Source organism: Sciurus carolinensis, chromosome 5, assembly GCF_902686445.1.
Source record: "Sciurus carolinensis chromosome 5, mSciCar1.2, whole genome shotgun sequence".
Taxonomy (NCBI): Eukaryota; Metazoa; Chordata; class Mammalia; order Rodentia; family Sciuridae; genus Sciurus; species Sciurus carolinensis.
Genome location: NC_062217.1, coordinates 30,784,208 through 30,801,843, shown reverse-complemented (window position 1 = coordinate 30,801,843; position 17,636 = coordinate 30,784,208).

Sequence of the window (17,636 nt, the reverse complement as noted above, 5' to 3'; positions counted from 1 at the left end):
GTGTAGACCCATAAAGTTCCAATAAAAAACAGGAAATGAGTAAATTTAGAATTTATAGCTTCTAACCCAAAAGGGAAAAAGGAAACAACAGAAATTTTTATGAAATTAATAGGAAAGGGTTGACAAATACAAATTTCAAAATTGTCTTTAAAAATTCACCTTTTCATAGAAATTTTCAGATAAGACAAGGAAAAAAATTGACAAAATCCAACTATTAGAGTCCCTCCATCTTATGCACAGCTACACTTCCCACAAGTCTGTGACCAATGATCAACTGCTTTTTTCACTCAGAATAATTGTTTTGAAATTCATCTTTGTTGTTTCATGTATCAGTCATTTGTTCCTTTTCATTGTCTAGTAGTACTCCATCTTGTGGCCATTCTGCCACAACACAAAAGTCATTTTTCCAATGACTTTCATACTGTGTATTCCTCACTTATTGTCTTTAGTTCTATTGTCTATGTGCCATTCACTAAGAAGGAGGAACACAAAAGAGGATTGAGTCTTACAGGGAAGATCCATGGAACTGATTTTGCATGTGACGTGCTTGAGATTCTTTGGAGTTATGTATTTACTATATAGACAATAGAACTAAACTTATTAACTGATAGATCATCCATGGATTGTAATTTCCAAAGAGGGGTGTGTGTGAGTATGTGTGTATGTGTATGTTTTCCAGGTTTTGTGCAGTGAATGTGTCTTACTTTTATAATGAAAATAAGAGTGATGTGTAGAACTGTCATTAATTTCACTCCTGTTTAAGACCACTTTTATATTTCACCACACGGCAATGTCTTCTTCAAGAATCAAAACAATAGTATCTGTCGACTGATGAAACTGATTAGGCCTGATTAAAACTCTTCTAGATACAAACCCTGAGCCTTACATGCCCATACAGGAAACGCAGCTGAATTCTAGGCTTTCTGTCCACTGCCTGAAGTACCCCACTGTTTGTAAACTAGTCATTTAAAAAAAACTTTCTTGCCACCGGGGCAGGAGTGATTCTTGGTGCCCTAGAGTGAACCCTCACTTATCTGAAGGCCGTGTTCAGATAAGAGGCCCGGAGCGTCTTCGCTTCCCACTGTGAGGTAGGGGCACACCTCTTGAACCCTCTCAGCTTCTTGGCCTGTTATGCTCATTGTTAGTTGGCATCCTGTGGACAGTTTCCGTCAAACAAAACATAGGCTTTGTAAAAGGTAGACAAGACTTGGTTTAGATCTTAAGCCTGCAATTAATTCCTTTGAACTCTAATTTCTTCATCACTAAGATAGAACTGATCATAGTCGCCTACTAGTTTTGTTTTGAGGATTAAAAGATAGGCAAAATGCTTTAGCATGAAAATGCTATAGCATGACGTGTTCAATGAAGTGAAACTCATGCCTTCTTAATCCTGTGTTCTCATTTTGTGCAATGTTCATTGAATCTAAAAATTGCCACCATTGTAGAATTGAAACAAGATGTGAAACAAAAAAAATCAATATTCTCACAAACTATAAAATTTTATGAAAAGAATGCTCTATCTGAAGTGCTTGTGGAAAAGAACTTTAGAGTTCGTAGAGGGAAATCAGAGGGAGGAGGGGGCAGAGGTATAAAAAATGGTGGAATGAGACAGACATCATTACCCTATGCACATGTATGATTACACGAATGGTGTGACTCTACATCATGCACAACCATAGAAATGAACATTTGTACCCTATTTGTATACAATGAATCAAAATGCAGTCTGTAAAAAAAAAAAAAAAAATCTAATGCTATATGCCCTGTACAAAAGCAATTATAGAATGGAAACAAGACTACTCTAACACATTTCTTGATTAGTTTAGTCTTTTATGTTCTATCTGTTAGGCCTATATAAAGCATAACAGAATAAAGAACAAGGTATTGGCATAATACTTAATGATAAAAAAATGCATGCTCAGAAGACTGAATTTTTATTTGCAGCAATTTATCTCAGAGTTGAATCCACAGACTCACATGCACACACACCTACATGTGCACATGCTTGTGTCTTCCTGTACAGGAGATTTGTGTATGATGCATCCTTAAGGGGCCGGCTCTGACACAGGTCTTAATACTAGAATCCGCGGCCAGAGACCTGACTCCAAGGGTTCCAACAAACCAGGCACAGCCACTGGTCCCCAAGAGCACACAGAAAGAGTAAGGATGAAAAGCAGGAAAGAAGCCTTAATCAACATGGTCACTTAACAGGGAAAAAATTCGACCTTTGGTATTTTGGGTTTGGCTTATTTCACTTAGCAAGATATTCTCCGGCTCCATCCAATTACCTGCAAATGCCATAATTTCATTCTTCTTTAGGACTGAGTAATACTTCATTGTGTATATATACCATATTGTCATTGTGCATTCATCTGCTATTGTGAATTGAACTGCTATAAACGTTGATGTGGCTGCATCACTGTACAATGCTGATTTTAAGTCCTGTGGGTATAAACAGAGGAGTGGGATAGCTGGGTCAAATGGTGGTTCCATTCCAAGTTTTCTGAGGAATCTTAATGCTGGTTTCACTCAGTTCTGCAACCTTGTCTAGAGATGGAGTCAGTTATCTTTGGGTGGGTAGGGAAGAATGAAGGGACTTTGGATTGGGCAGAGGAGAATGGAGGAGTGCAGTAGGTGTGAGGGTGGAAAGGATGGTGGAATGAGATGAGCATTATCACCCTATATACATGTATGATTACATGACCAGTGTGACTCTGTACCACGTACAGCCAGAGAAATGAGAAGTTGTGCTCCATTTGTGTGCAGTGTGTCAAAATGCATTCTATTGTCATGGATGACTAATTAGAAAAAAATCAAAAACATAAATGAATTTTTAAAAACAACAAAAAAAATGGCCATATTGGGAAGGCAAAGTATTTTAGCCTTGTATTTGGGATTAAATAGAAAAAAAACCAGGGTAGGAGTGAGAGGTATGAAAATTAAGCAGTCTTGGTCACACTGTGGTCTGGTTGATCAGTTCTGATTCTGAGAGTTAGTCCTGAAGAAGTTCTTTATCACTGGAGAGGGCGATCTCCATTTGCTGCTCTGTATGTTCATCTATCAGGCCTGCCATCCCAGAAGGGGTTCAGTTCTCATGATATAATTCCGACTGCTTTGGCGGTGGGGGTGGGGGCAATCTCATCATGGGGCCATGTGCCTGCAATCTCCACTGTTCCTAGAAAGTGTAGAACAATGACGAGAGACTGTTAGGCATCAATCCAGGGGTCTGGAACAGGATGCTGTAAATGCTGACACTGGGATACCTTTGTAAATCTCGCCTCTGTCTTGAAGGGAAATAAGATAGGTCAGGTAAATTTAGTACTAATAACCTTTGCATTGAACACTCCTTACAAGATTAACATGCCTAAGTGCAGAGCTGAGATGCTTATAAAGTTTAAGGTAATAAAGGAAACAGAAAATGAAGGCAGAGATACCAAACTTTATCCTGCTTCTAGTTACCCACTGGGCATGCAGGTCTAGGTAAAAAGTCACTGCTTTTACCAAAGGGCAGCCTAAGTCCCTGTTACAGTCTCTGTGAAAAGCCTGCTTTGGGATTTTGATTGGAAGCTCTCCAGACCCTAGATCCTTATGATGCATTTTTTATGACATCCAAGAAGTTTTCACAGATCTTTCCATTTAACTTATTTTCCATTTTTATAGATGTTAATTTTACCAGCTCATTGTAAGATGGTAATCTTACCAGTAGTGTCAGAATCTATTCAATCTCACTTCACGCTACTAACCTGTGCTCAGCCAATGATGACATACGATTGATCTTGGATAATCTCTTGAGCCTAGAACAATGTGAACCCAATGCTTCTCATCCATTCTTTCCTAACCAAATTTCAATCTCAGGAATCCATATGCTAAGTAACGTTTTCAGGCAGTCTTTGAAAAACCATTCATTAATTATGTTTCCAATCTTTCATGATGAATTATTAGTAAAGGTAAGACTATTAAATCATTATTCTCTAACCACTATTAATGCTCAGTAACATGCTTTACAAGGGTAATTGCTGTTCTTAACTTTGATGATTTATCATCAGTGATGACTGCTACTATTGCACTTGAAAAATTAGCATTAGAAGGACCCCCGTAATGATTTGGTCTAAAGAATGTTCACAATGACACATAATGATTTCTCCTTTGGTCCAGACATTTTATATAAGCTCCAACTAATCTGATATGATCTTTGTTAGTAGAAGACACATATGGTAGGGTTCAATTGATTCAAATTTCAATTTAAATCCACACCCCCAAACAAAAAAGGAAGCAGCAATAACAAAAACCCTTCTCTCCTGCACCTACTGACCCATTATAAAATAGACATTTTATTCCCCCTGCCCATTCATCACCAAGCAGCCTTCAAGTAGTGACATAATGTTTTTAGCTGTCCAACAAAGGCATACTCATCTTTATGTCTTTGGGCCCTAGTTCTGGGATTAGAACTCCTGGGATGTAACCTTGCACAAATCACTTAGCTACTCCAAGCTCCTGCAATGAATAAGAACTAGATCACCTGTTCTTCAATCGCTTAAATTTACAGAGACTGCTCACTGAGAAAATTTAAACTTTGTAAACTGTAAGGACCTTCTGTAAGTTATTATTAGTCAATGTTCTTCTTTTATATTTATATTTTTTCATTTTTACAGACTGCATTTTGATTCATGGTACACCAATCAGGTACATGATTTCATTTCTATGGTCGGCACGATGTAGATTCATACCATTTGTGTTTTACAAGTACATAGGGTAATGATGTCTGTCTCATTCCACCATTTTTCAATGTTCTTTTTAATAAATATGTCAGGGATTTAACTCACATATGCATACACACACATGCAAATCATTGTCATCTCTGTGGGTTTCACTAAGTCCCTCTCTAATTACCTGTGTTGTCCCCCTTAACCATTTCCTTCCATTGCTTCTGGTGAACCTGCAAACAAATTAATAGAACATGAGGAGATTCCTAGCATTCTCTCCAGCACAGCTACCCATCAAAACCTTACTACATACATGAGTGGTGTGAATCTACATTGTGTACAACCATAGAAATGAAAGGTGGTACCCCATTTGTGTACAATGAATCAAAATGCAGTCTGTAAAAATAAAAAAAAAAAAATTAAAACCCTTACTTCAAAGGAATCTGAATATCTAGCCTAGATTTCTGATTATCCCACTGCCTTATGTTGGTTACTTTCACATTCATTTCTGGACAACTTGAGCCTATGGATTAGAATACTTCCCAACTATTGCTTTTCTGAATGCAATCATTTTTCTGCTATGATATGAACCAAAACCAAGAAAATGCTTAAGTTTTTCAAAATTTATTTCTTTTATTTTTCCCATTCATCTTCTTTCATGGACTTTGTACTTCATCTCTTAATAATTTCTCATATTTGAGTAATGCTCAACATACTCTCTGTGGTACAGAGTATTATTGAATCAGAACTTGGAATGAGCAACCTAATGTAAGTAAATGAGGAATGACTAAAATTTTAGTTATTTTGGTGAGCAGAGAATGCCAGTTTTGCTCTTTGTCAGTTACTGTCAGAATGTAGATTAGAATCCTTTTTACTGACCAGAGCTAAAGTTTTTAGCTGGATGTTATACTGAGCAAGATACTTCATCTCTCCTGTTTCATTTTCCTCATTTACAAAAATAATAGGGTGGAGTTGATGATGTCCAAGATCATTTCAGTTCTTTTATCTTTAAATCTGGGTTCTATTAGACATGTCCTGTAGGTAGTGCTTCTACTTCTAGAGATACAAAGAATTCTAAAGTACCCTCCCTGTCTTCTAATAGTTTATAATCCCCCTAGAGGAGAGCAGATAATGAGAAGATAAATGGAGGTTCAAGGTCTAACTTGCTAAAATCCTATTCAACTGAAACACAAAAGTAAGTGGTACAGGACAGAAGGAAGGTCATTATTTCTTCAGACTATTGGCAAATGAATTGACATCTAGACATTGGAGTTTCAAAGAAAATGAGAAGTCTCTGGTCTTAATATGGGCTACAGGCCAATAACAAGAGGAAGAGAAAAAAAATTCATCCGTTGATAAGAGAAGATAGTTCACATATAAAAAGTTAATAGAAAGAAAAAAAAGTATTTTTAGGGTGGCGGGAGCTGTGCTCATTCAGTTTAAAAGCTAGTATAAAACACATCATAAAAAAACTCTAATAAAGAACCTCAACCAATTTTTCACTTGTTTCAGAGTACTGTTTTCCTTGAGCATTGGAAGGAAAATAAAAATTGAAAACAGAACTTGAAGGGAGCAGAGATATGCAGACTGATGGACAATTTGTCTAGGGAAGACATCTTTTAGGGCTGAAATCTCTTTCTGTGTATTTTTCCTGAGTTCGATGTGTTTAAAGATGGCGCCCTTTGAGTTACCATGACAACCTGCAGGAATCATCTTTAGAAGTCTAAAGCTACTGATCTCAGCCCAAAGTATTTTGTCTATATGCCTTTAGAAATAGCCTGTTGATGCACTTTAGATGAACTGAACAAAACATAGAGTTCTTGTTGCTATTACTGTCTATTTCTTTGAAATATTAGTATGACCAAAGCTGCTTCTACAATGCTGAAGGACACTCCCTTGCTCTCATTTCATCATTACCTTTAAAATCTGCTGCATACTTTATTTTCAGCTCTTTATGAGATGTCTCTCAAGACAAGGCAAAAAATAAAGGTGAAAGCTCATTTCCTACTTTCATGGTTCTTTTAAAAGGAAGAAAGATTTAAGAGATGTTGGTCATACCTCAATTTTCAAATTTTTCTTTGTCCTTGCACTGTATTGTCTCAGGGTAATAGGTCTAGAAATAAAACTGGACAAAGGACTGACAACTAACTTGCTATTTTAAAGAAAAGACTAGAAGGTATAGATAAGGCAAAAGGTCCCCAGAGCATAGTTGTTTTTTGTCAGGGTTGTGTGGGTGCCTGGGGCACCAATACTTAAGGTAGCTACTAAACAGTCATGGATTACAGTCATTCAAACTAGCAAATTCCCTAGACGTAGTAATCATTCTAATGTGTTGTCAAGTGTTTGTGCTGATTAAACAATGGACTGGGAGATAGAGGTTCTTTGTTGAGTAATGGGAAACAAATAAATTCAACTAGTTTAGATAGATGAAGTATTAAAATGATACAATTTCAAAAGGTATTCATAATGTTAATTGTTCAGTATGATTATCATGTAAGCAATCCAAAATTTGTATTGAGGACTTAATATAGAATGGGGTGACAGGAATTTGAATTTTTTTCAAAGTATCATGATATGACTCATATATGAAGGAGACTGGTCAGTACATTTAGGATGACAGATTTTGATTTCAGATTTTACATTGGCTTCTGAACTGTGTTGAATAGGAAGTGCATGGCCATGTTTAACAGCACTGATGGATTGTGATGCATTAAATTGCCTCAGAAGCCCTGTATTTTGTAGTTTATAGCAGTGGTAATCTCATGTCCCAAGAATGTAAAGTTATTTGTTAAATGCAAAATAATTTTCCCTTGTTTTCAGTTAATTTTTTTTTTTCGTCTTTACTGTTCTTGTTGCAATGAAGATTGAACCATGCAAAACTTGAATACCTAATATGGTTTATTTTTATGAATAATTTTAAGCATACATTGCATAGTAGCTCTGTAAAGACTTAATGAGACTTGTGAATGGTCATATAATGTTATAATTAATGCAGAGAAAAGCCCTTGTTAGGTTGTTTAACTAATGTGGATGTTGAAGTAATTAAACCAATTTTAACGGGCTTTGGTATTTCCTTAGCATAAATCAATGTTCGTAAAAGTTAATGGTAATTATGTTTTTACTTATGAGAATTCACTTAACAAGTGGTTTTATGAAATAAACTTCCTTCGTGAGGCAGACAGGACTGTACTTGTCAAGATCATTTACATAGGTAAGTGAAGAAGGCTTAAAAATGAGTCCATATTCCATTTCAAAAATTATTTCTACCAAAATAATGTACAGGCCTTAAGTTATGTAGAAGATTTTATTTGAAATAATTTCCAAAGTTTAACCTAGTAAAAATTATAATACCAAATTGTTATAAGGCAAAAATAACATCAGGTAAGATGTCTCTTTTTATGTCTCTGCCTCTCTAATGATACTTGAAAATAAGCCCTCGATAAAATAGAATCATTTCATGTAAGTGACCTGACCTAACAGTTGGAAAATAAGGCATGAATGAGGTTTTGACAATAATAGTTTTTAATTCATTTGGTCAAAATTTTACTTTGAATTGTAACTGGAAATATGATTTTTACCTTGTCTCTTTTTCTCTAAAATTCATGGAAGAGATCACTCTCAGTCATGAAGTGGATAAGCAATACATTACCACTGGCAAACTGAACAGTTATATCCTTGCAAAGATGCTCACAGATGCCACCCATAAGAAAGACGAGTGGATTAAGAACTAATGCATAACAATAGTAGCAATGGTTTTGCAAAGAAATTAGTTTTTCTCCTAAAAATATGTGTTGAACATTTGTTGTTTACTTCCCTATTTCTTGAAAATAGCCTGAAATTTTGTTTGAAAAATCTGTCATTCAACTTGACCCCGCCTAGAACTCCATGAGGGGAGTCGACAGAACACATCATCAAAGTGAATTAGGATTTTCCTGCCATGTGATTGGTTCATTTTGAGCACATGACTCAAGACAGACCAATCAGAATAGATCTGTTTTGTTGTGCATGTGCACTTCAACCTGCGAATATAGAGCCTTTAGAACTCCAACTCCCAAGGGAGGACCTGCAGTGAGAAGAGTCAACACAGAAAGTGTAATTTAGAAGAGAAATAGGATTGTGATAAACTCTTGACTCTAGTGTTCAGCCTCTCTTGAGGCAGTGTGTAACCCAGAATCTGGGATAAGAAAACCAATAAATTTCCTTCATTTGTTATGTTAGTGGACTTGAGCTGCAGTCAAATAAATATTAATAAATACACTGCTCACTAAGAAAATATTAGAAAATAAAGATATAAAAATGATACAATTACCTTTGATTTGATTTTGATGCTTTTATTTCCTACTCTTTATCTTGTCTCTAGGTGAACAAAGCTTACTTTGATTAAAAGTCCATTGTATTTTCCCATTATTTTTCTTATCTAGGAATATATATATATATATATATATATATATATATATATATATATATATGAATTCTAATTTTTATCAATTTGGGGTTATTTTTACATATATATGGCTATGAGTTGTTTTTAAAAACTGGAATTGAATTATATTAATAATTTTTAATCCTTCTTTCCATCCAACATTGTGGGATAAATATTTACCTAATTTATTAACATAATTTTTAATAGTGGAATATTATTCTATCTTATGAGCAAACCAGAATTAATTTAACATTTCCATTATTGTTCAACATTTAATCTATTTCAATTTTAAAAATCTATGTCCAGTTTTTTGTTCTTTTATGTCCAGTTTTTTATTCTTTTACATTTCCTTTCTAGTAAAGGCTTTTTGGACTAAAGTGGATGTATTTGTAAGGGCTCTTGATATATATATTTATATCAAATTGTTTTTCAAAAAGTTTGTTAATTTTACATTCTCAACAACCTTGTCAAATTCAGGACTCATTGATTCTCACCATATCCACTAACTTAGTAGCAAAATGCTACCATATTGTTATATTATAATGTATTTATTTTACTACTGGGAGATTGAATAGTTTCTCATATGCTTATTGGTCATTTCCATTTCTCCTGTGAATTGTTATTTAAGTCAGTTTTCCATTTTCCTATTGGCATTTTATTGCTTCCTTTTTCATATTTATTTTAGGTTTTTCTTTTTAAAAATCAGTAATTATAGTAAGTAGTGCTGCCTGGGTAACTATTCTAGCATTCTCTGGTACATCAGAGTTTCTGGGACTCACAACTCTCCTAATTCCAAACACACCATGCAATAAATTTACCTTTCCTCAAAGTAGCACCTGAATGGACTCATGAAAACCAAAACCCCAAGTCAACTCTCTATATAAAACTGGGGATTGGTGGAGGTAAGTTTAGCAACAAAAGTTTAAAACACACAACTTTAACATTGCCTATTATTGACATAACTGCATGAAGGAAACTTGTGTGCTGTTTGTTGTATGACATTGTATCTCACAGATGTGATTTTTATTTAAGGCATTTATTCAGTGTAAAATCCTGCTGGAGGGTTTGAAATAACTCTTTTTTCCCCATAAACTGTCATCTGGTAGCCTGCAACTTTATTTACCAGAAAGAACACATTCTGCTTTCTGCGAGTAGTGTTGATTTTTTCTAGAATCACAGCATAACACCTTGTCAATTCTTACTCAAAAGGTTGTTTCCTCATATGTGGATGCTAGATCATTTCCCAGGGATGAGAGATGGGAAAACAACTTCTAAGTTTAAGTCTACAAAATCTCCACTTTCAAAACCTGCTTTTATTGACCAAGTAAGTAAACTTGGCAGTGTATTTTATTGCCATGTAGTAAAGAAATATCAGTCTAAGGGAGGAAAAAGGAAGAAAGAAAATGCTTGCTCAGTTAAAATCTTTATGAAAAGCAAAAATATCTCAGTTCTACTTTTCTTCTGATAATGAAATCCCAATTTCCCACAGACTTGCTAATTTTATGGTGAAAACTCATCTCTTATGGAGTGTAGAATCCCCTAATAAAATGTTTCTCTTTTATGACTTGACCTTGCCTAATAATTGCTAACCTAAACAGGCTGGAAAAGGTGACATAAGTTATTTAAAAATAATATTTAATATTGTTCTCCCATATTTTGACACACTAACTTTGTTATAACCCTGTCCCGTAGTGTTAACTATCAAAAACCTGAGCAATCGTCATTAAGTTTTCCTCCCCATTCACATGTCTTTGATATCTTGGTTTTATTTATCAGAATACCTACTTAAAGTTTCTCTTGAAAAATTAAGATGTGATAGGGAGAAATATAAAATTTTTTCTTTCTCCTAGTTAATTTTGGTCCTGTCTGGTCTCTCTAGAGTTTGATCACTTTCTGTCATAAACACACACACACACTGCTTCATCTTTTATGATGTCCCCAGAGCTGTATGTTTTCTTCTGCCTCCTTTGCTTCTCCATCCAGAAACGCATCAGGGTCTAACTTTCCCTGAACAACCAGGAGAGAAACAGTAAGTTTGTAAGGATACAGGGTATGTATATTTGATATGATCAGAGGTGTAGAGGGATGAATTCATGACCAGGTAACGAGAAAGAGGCAGGGAAAATGGGTAGGGTGATCTGTTAGGAGGAAGAGAGAGAAAACCCCTGGAAAATTCAGAGATAGAAGAGGAAGGCTCAAAATCCTGGCATTGTGCTACACAGAGTTGGATGGAATCTGTGCAGAGAGACACCAGTGTAGTTCTGGCCTCACCCTCTCACCCTATCTGTCCTGGACAACCTCCAATTTTTTTCTAAAGAAGAATTTCTTTCTGTACCAGAGGCATTCCCCCCCCACCAAAAAAAAAAAAAAAAAAGAAACACAAATTGGATCATATTAGCCCTGTATTTAAGATCATTTGGGGAGGGGAAAGGACTTGAATAGACAATACTCCATGCATGTGGCAAATAAACACATAAAGATGTGATCAACATCACTAACAGATGGTGAAATGAACATGAAAATCACAATGAGCTACCATTCCTTACCCATCAGGATAGTTTACTATTGAAAAAAAAAAAAAAAAACACCCAGGAAATAACAACTGTTGGGGAAGTCAGAACCCTGTGCTTTGGTGATGTAAAATGATGCCAGATGATGGTTATGCAAGACATGTGGTCATTCCTCAAACAGTCAAACAGAATTGCCATGAAGTCATCAGTTCCAGTTCTGAGCATATACCCATAAGAACGGCTATTTGTACATCCATGATCATAGCAACACTATTCCCATAACCGAAAGCTGGGAACCATCCAAGTGTTTGCTGAAAGATGAATGGATACACAAAATGCAAGATATATTTATACGAGGGACTACTGCTCCATCTTGAAAAGGAAGGGGATTCTGACACATGCCAACAACAGGCTTGAACCTTGAAGATGTTATTCTGAGTGAAGTCAGTCAGTCACAAAAGGACAAATATTTTATGATTTCACTTACGTGAGGTGCCTATGGTAGTTAAATTCATATCAACCCAGAGTAGAATGTTGTTTTACAGAGAGGAGGGGACTTGCTGTTGGTGAGTACGGGGTTTTGTTGGGGAAGATGGAAAAGCTTGGAGGTGGGAAAAGCTTGGAGATAGTTGCACCATGATAGTCAAAGTATTTTGTACCATGAACTGTACATTTAAACACATTTTTAATGGTACAATTGTTTCTGTATATTTTTCAGTAAAATTATTTTCTGTCTTCCTATTGATTTTCGGGTATAATCTCAGTATCTTAGCATGATTTACCTGTCTTTCATGGTTTCTAGATCATGTCTCCAGCTGATCATTTGTCACATGGCCCAGATCCCTGATACCCGGTGTTTCCTTGTCCTATAAGACTCAGCTCAGCCTTCATCACCTTTCCTGGGAAAATTTCCTTGATTCTCCTCACCTCTCTCTTTGGCTCCCAGGATGATGTCCTACTCTTGGATTTTCCTCTTCTTTTTTATCATAGCACCGTGTGTATACTTTCATCTATCACATTGAATTCAAAATTTTAAAATTTATTTTTAGCCATACATGTCTTTTAGGCTGCAAGCTACTTGAAGGTAGAGTTTATGTCCTTTATCTCTGTTGCTCTACAGCTTAGAATATGTCTTAGCCTTGAAGACACTTAATAGGTTTGATATCTGATTAAAGGAATGAAGATAATTGGGAAGAAGAGGGAATTCTCCAGTTTGAGTTAACAGTTTATCACATTTATAAATGCGAATACTAAAAGTACCTCTTAGGGTTTTGGGAGATGGTTGTAACATTATATTGACAATATTTGTAAGACCAATGATTGACACATAGCAAGTGACCAAAAATGCTTGATATTATGAATTTTAAATAACAAATGATCCATTAAACTTTTAAAATATAGAATTTCCATATCCTCATTCATATTAAGGGTTGCTAAGAAGAAAGGTAACAAAGAGATAGGAAAATACCAGAGACAGACATTGTTCCCTCCAGATTTCCAGGGTCCCTGAGGTTTATCTTCAGAGTTGGTAAGAGGAAGGCCTGTTTGACATAAGCAGCTGGTTGGTGGGATGACCAGGCTGTTCTGAACCAGCCTGTCACGGTGTGACTTGGATCAGACCAGCCCGGCTGCATGTCAACCCTGATAACACTCAATATCCCCCAGAAATGGCACCTCCCGTGGGCGGAGTGGGAACCTTCCTTAGGAGAGATCCTGGAAGCAAATTGTCTTTCTCTCTGCTTGCAACTGTGCCAGAAAGCCTGAGGCCTCTGCCTAACTCCATTGCCATGCCCCAACTACCTCGGGAACTGCTAAGGTTAATGTCTGGGTCTCCTCTACCCACTCTAGGGACAGTTTCTTGGGTCTAATTATGACCAAAAGATATGCTCAGGATTGTATTTACTTTCAGGACACTCCTGAATTTGCAAAATTTATTTTTCTCATTTCTCCAAAATATGCAGCTAAAATATTTATCAAGGCTATAAATCTATATCAAAGAATGTTTCTGAAATTACATTATAATTTAATCCAGTGGCCTTTTCTAATTGCTCAGTTGGAGCTCAAGGAAAATATGAGGTTATATCCAAAATCTGTTTTCTGTGTGGGTCAGAGGATGTTTATGAGGCTAGGAAAAATAAGCAAAGACCTTGGAAGAAGATCTCTTTGGTTTGGGATATGGTTTGAGTGTGTCCTCCCTTTGCTAGAAGCTTTGTCCCCAGTGTGGAGGTAGTGAGGAGATGAACCTTTAAGAGGTGGGGTCTAGTGGAAGGTCCCTGAGGGCTCCATCCTCATGAACAGATTCATGTTATTTTTATAGTTGTATGGATCTGTGGGAGTGAATTACTCCCCCTAAAATGTTTTGTTTTGAAAAGGTTGATCTGGCTTCCCCGCAGATGCTTGCTTGCTGTCTCTCCATGGTCCCTCTCCTTGTTGTATAGGCTTGTGCTATAGTGTGCACTTTCTGCAAAATACCTCAGGAATCTTTGTTGTTGTTAAGTTGTTTGCTTTTTCTTTCTATTCTTTTCTTTTTTGTTTTTAGAGATCATGTCTTGTCACTATGTTGCCCAGGCTGGTCCTGAGTTCCTGGGCTCAAGCAATCTTCCTGCCTCAGCTTCACAAATAGCTAGGGTTACAGGAATGTGCACCAGGTCTAGTTCAGGTATTTTTGTCATAGCAACAAATAAATGGGCTGAAACAAACTTCTTAGAAGAGGGGAAAACTTTTCCTAAAAGAAGGGAGACATTGGAAGTCAAAGTCAACAGCCTAGGAATCCAAGAAATTAAACCTTTTGTACAATTCTGTGGCATTACTGATTTCTCAAAGACTGTTTTGTTTTTTTCAAATTAATTTGAATGAAAGTCTGAAAACAGAAAAGAGTGTGTGCTTGTCTTTGATTCTGCAAAGAGAGAGGAAGCTGCAGAAATTTTAACCTTTGCATGTGTTTGGGAGTCCCAAGTCAGTTAAAAAGTGAAAAGAAGAATAGACTGAGTTCTGGAGCCATGACAAAGGGGCAGAAAGCAATCTTAAGTGACTTAAGGCTTACCTATAGAAGGATATCCTTGGGTGGTTCTGGGGTGAACACTGACAGTTTGCTTAAATGCAGACTGCAACTCTGGAAGAAGGCAGGAATATACCTGTGGGCATTTATTAAATTTCTGGTGCTAAATCTCTTTCATAGTTTACTCCCAAAACTGTGATTGGAAGGAAATGTGACCACCTTTCCCTGTATTTCCCATGCACACTTTTTTATTGTGTCAAAGGTCACCAGTCACTCTTTTTCCTAACAGGACATCATTGGGAGGTGATGAGGTTCTGATGTCACTTGGGCAGGTAATCAAAGATTGTTCAGAGTAAGCAGAGGCAATTCTCCCTCTCTGCAGGGTGTGTGGAAGATGGAGTTGAATGAAACAGGAGAGGAGAGCCATGGTGTAGAAATTTAAACGTGATGTGTTACGGAGCCTTCAGCGCAAGGGTATTCAGCCAGGGGCAGGAAACACGGGCCAGCACCCACCCAACCCCTCACCTATTTCACTCTGACAGCTGTCATCCCCATTCAACCTGAGACAACTGAAGGCATTACATGCTTCGTTATATTAGCCAAGTCATTGTTCCTCTCTATTAGTGAGGACATTGACCATAGTTTCACCTGGTGCTGTATTAATATAGTTTAGACTCTGCCTACATGAATGTAGAAGTATTAGACCAGACTGAAATTCCTTAAGCCCTACAACCAAGGTTTTAGCACAGTTTTATGGGAGTTAAAGGTAAGGAAATAAGTCAGTGAAATGCAAAACAATAGGAGATGCCTAGTTTTCTGGTGTTCATACATTATCTGAATAAATACACTGGAATAAGAAATCTTACAATTGTGTTTTTTGTGACTATCGCTCTTACAAAAGAGCGAAAGAGCGATACTCTTATGAAATTTCCAGATGCATATAGAAACATTCATTTTAATGTTGCCAATACCATCAAACTTATATCCATCACTGTGAGTAAATAACTATAGGATCTGATGTTAAGAAATATTGTTTTCTATAGTTGATCATTTGATAAGCAAGCTTTCCTTCTTGTTATTCTAAATATTGTTCTCTTCAATTCTCATTATAGTACATATAGAAATTTAATCTCTTACAAAACATGAGTTTCTATGTACTAATTTTTATATTTTCCTGTACAGTCCTAAAGTGAGAAGGGATAATTACTCTTATATGTAAGGTTTCATTGTGACTAACCCTCATCATTTATTGCATGTCAGAAGCAGAGTAAAGAGTGCCGAGTCAACGATTTCTTATTCTCTATGGCCCTTTTCTGAAAAAAAATAGTTTGCATCCCAAAAGGTCCAAACAATTAAATGAACAAATGTAAGAGTTACGAATAATTAAATAAAGAAATGGAAGAGTTAAACATGTATTTAAATGTAATTCGGAACCATCTGAGATAAAGGAAGCTATATTTCGTGGTTTCAGATTCTAATACAGATTTCTAACAATTGCATCTCTAACTTTAATGATAGATAAGATAGTCAAATGTATTGATATAAATATAGATTAACATAATATAAAAACATGCAAAGAGCTTCTATAAGCTGATGAAGAAAAAAATGACAATCCAATGGGAAAATGACTATAAAATTCACTGAAGAAATCTAAATGATCACATTCACATGAAAAATGCTTTAACTTATAGAAGTAAAGAAAATATACATAAGTAAATAAAATATCATATATTTGCTATCAAATTAGCAAGAAAGCTGAAATGTGGTGGCCCCCAGTGCTGCTGGAGATGTGGGCTCTCTACTGTATTACTGGTGGAGGCAGATATTGCTATGACCCTTTGGAAAAAATATCTTTCAATATTCGTCAAAACTAAATATACACATATTCCCTGGTGTTCAGGGTTTCAAGGGTCTCAAAGGTTAAATTTCTTTAACTTCTTTCTTTTTAGTTTTTCATTCATCCTTTAAGAAAAAATAATTAAAAATTACAAATACAAAAGGATGTCTGGGACTGTTGGTCCAAAGGGCTTGTTCAGCCAGGGCTTTAAAAAAATGGAAGATTTATTAGTGCTCTGAAAAATCCTGCTGCATTACCTGCAGTACCAATTCTGGGAATGTCTGGTATAGAAGTTAGAGGCTGGCACATAAAAGATGCATGTACAAGGCTACTTTTGTACAAAGTGTAAAGAGTGGAGTGGGAGATAGTCTTAGTGTTTGTCAGTAATAAGGAGTCAAATAATTATAGTTCACCCATTCTATGAATTATTTCCTAGCTTTTAAAATAATATCTATGTGATACTAATAAGCAAGAACAAAATCAAGAGCAATACTATATTTGTGTATAAATTTTACAAATATATGTGTGTGTCTCTGTGTGTATATATGTGTATGAGAGAGAGAGAACAATATAAAGATAGGGGAAGATATGACTTACTAACACTGGGTACCTCAGCTTGGAGGCAGAGGCAAGAATAGATGGAGTTATGAATTGGTAATTTTTCTTTACACATTCTTGAATTATTTGACTAATATTAATGAATTTATCATACTTTTGTGTTTGTGTGTGCAAGTGGTACTGTATTGAACCCAGGGCTTCACACATGCCATGCAAGTGCTCTAGCACTGAGCTACATCCCCAACCACCATTCATGCTTTTCCAATTGAAATAGGAATTAAAATTTTAAGATACAAAGGGAAGATTCATCCTCACATTACATGTAGTGATCGTGTTATTGAGAAGATGGTGATGATAAAACATTCTTTATTTATTGCTCACTGGCATGAGCTAGGCAAAGTTTGGTTCCTGCTCTTGGAAAGCAAATGTACTAAGGCAAGAGGAAGGATAAGAAAAGACACGATTAGAGTGATTATTAAAGAAATACAAAATGTAAGCTATGATTCAAAAGAATGGATGATGAAGTGGAGTTATACAACATTACAATGGAGAACAGGCATCATCATCGATAGCAAACAAATTGATGTTGATCAGGTACTTCATAGGC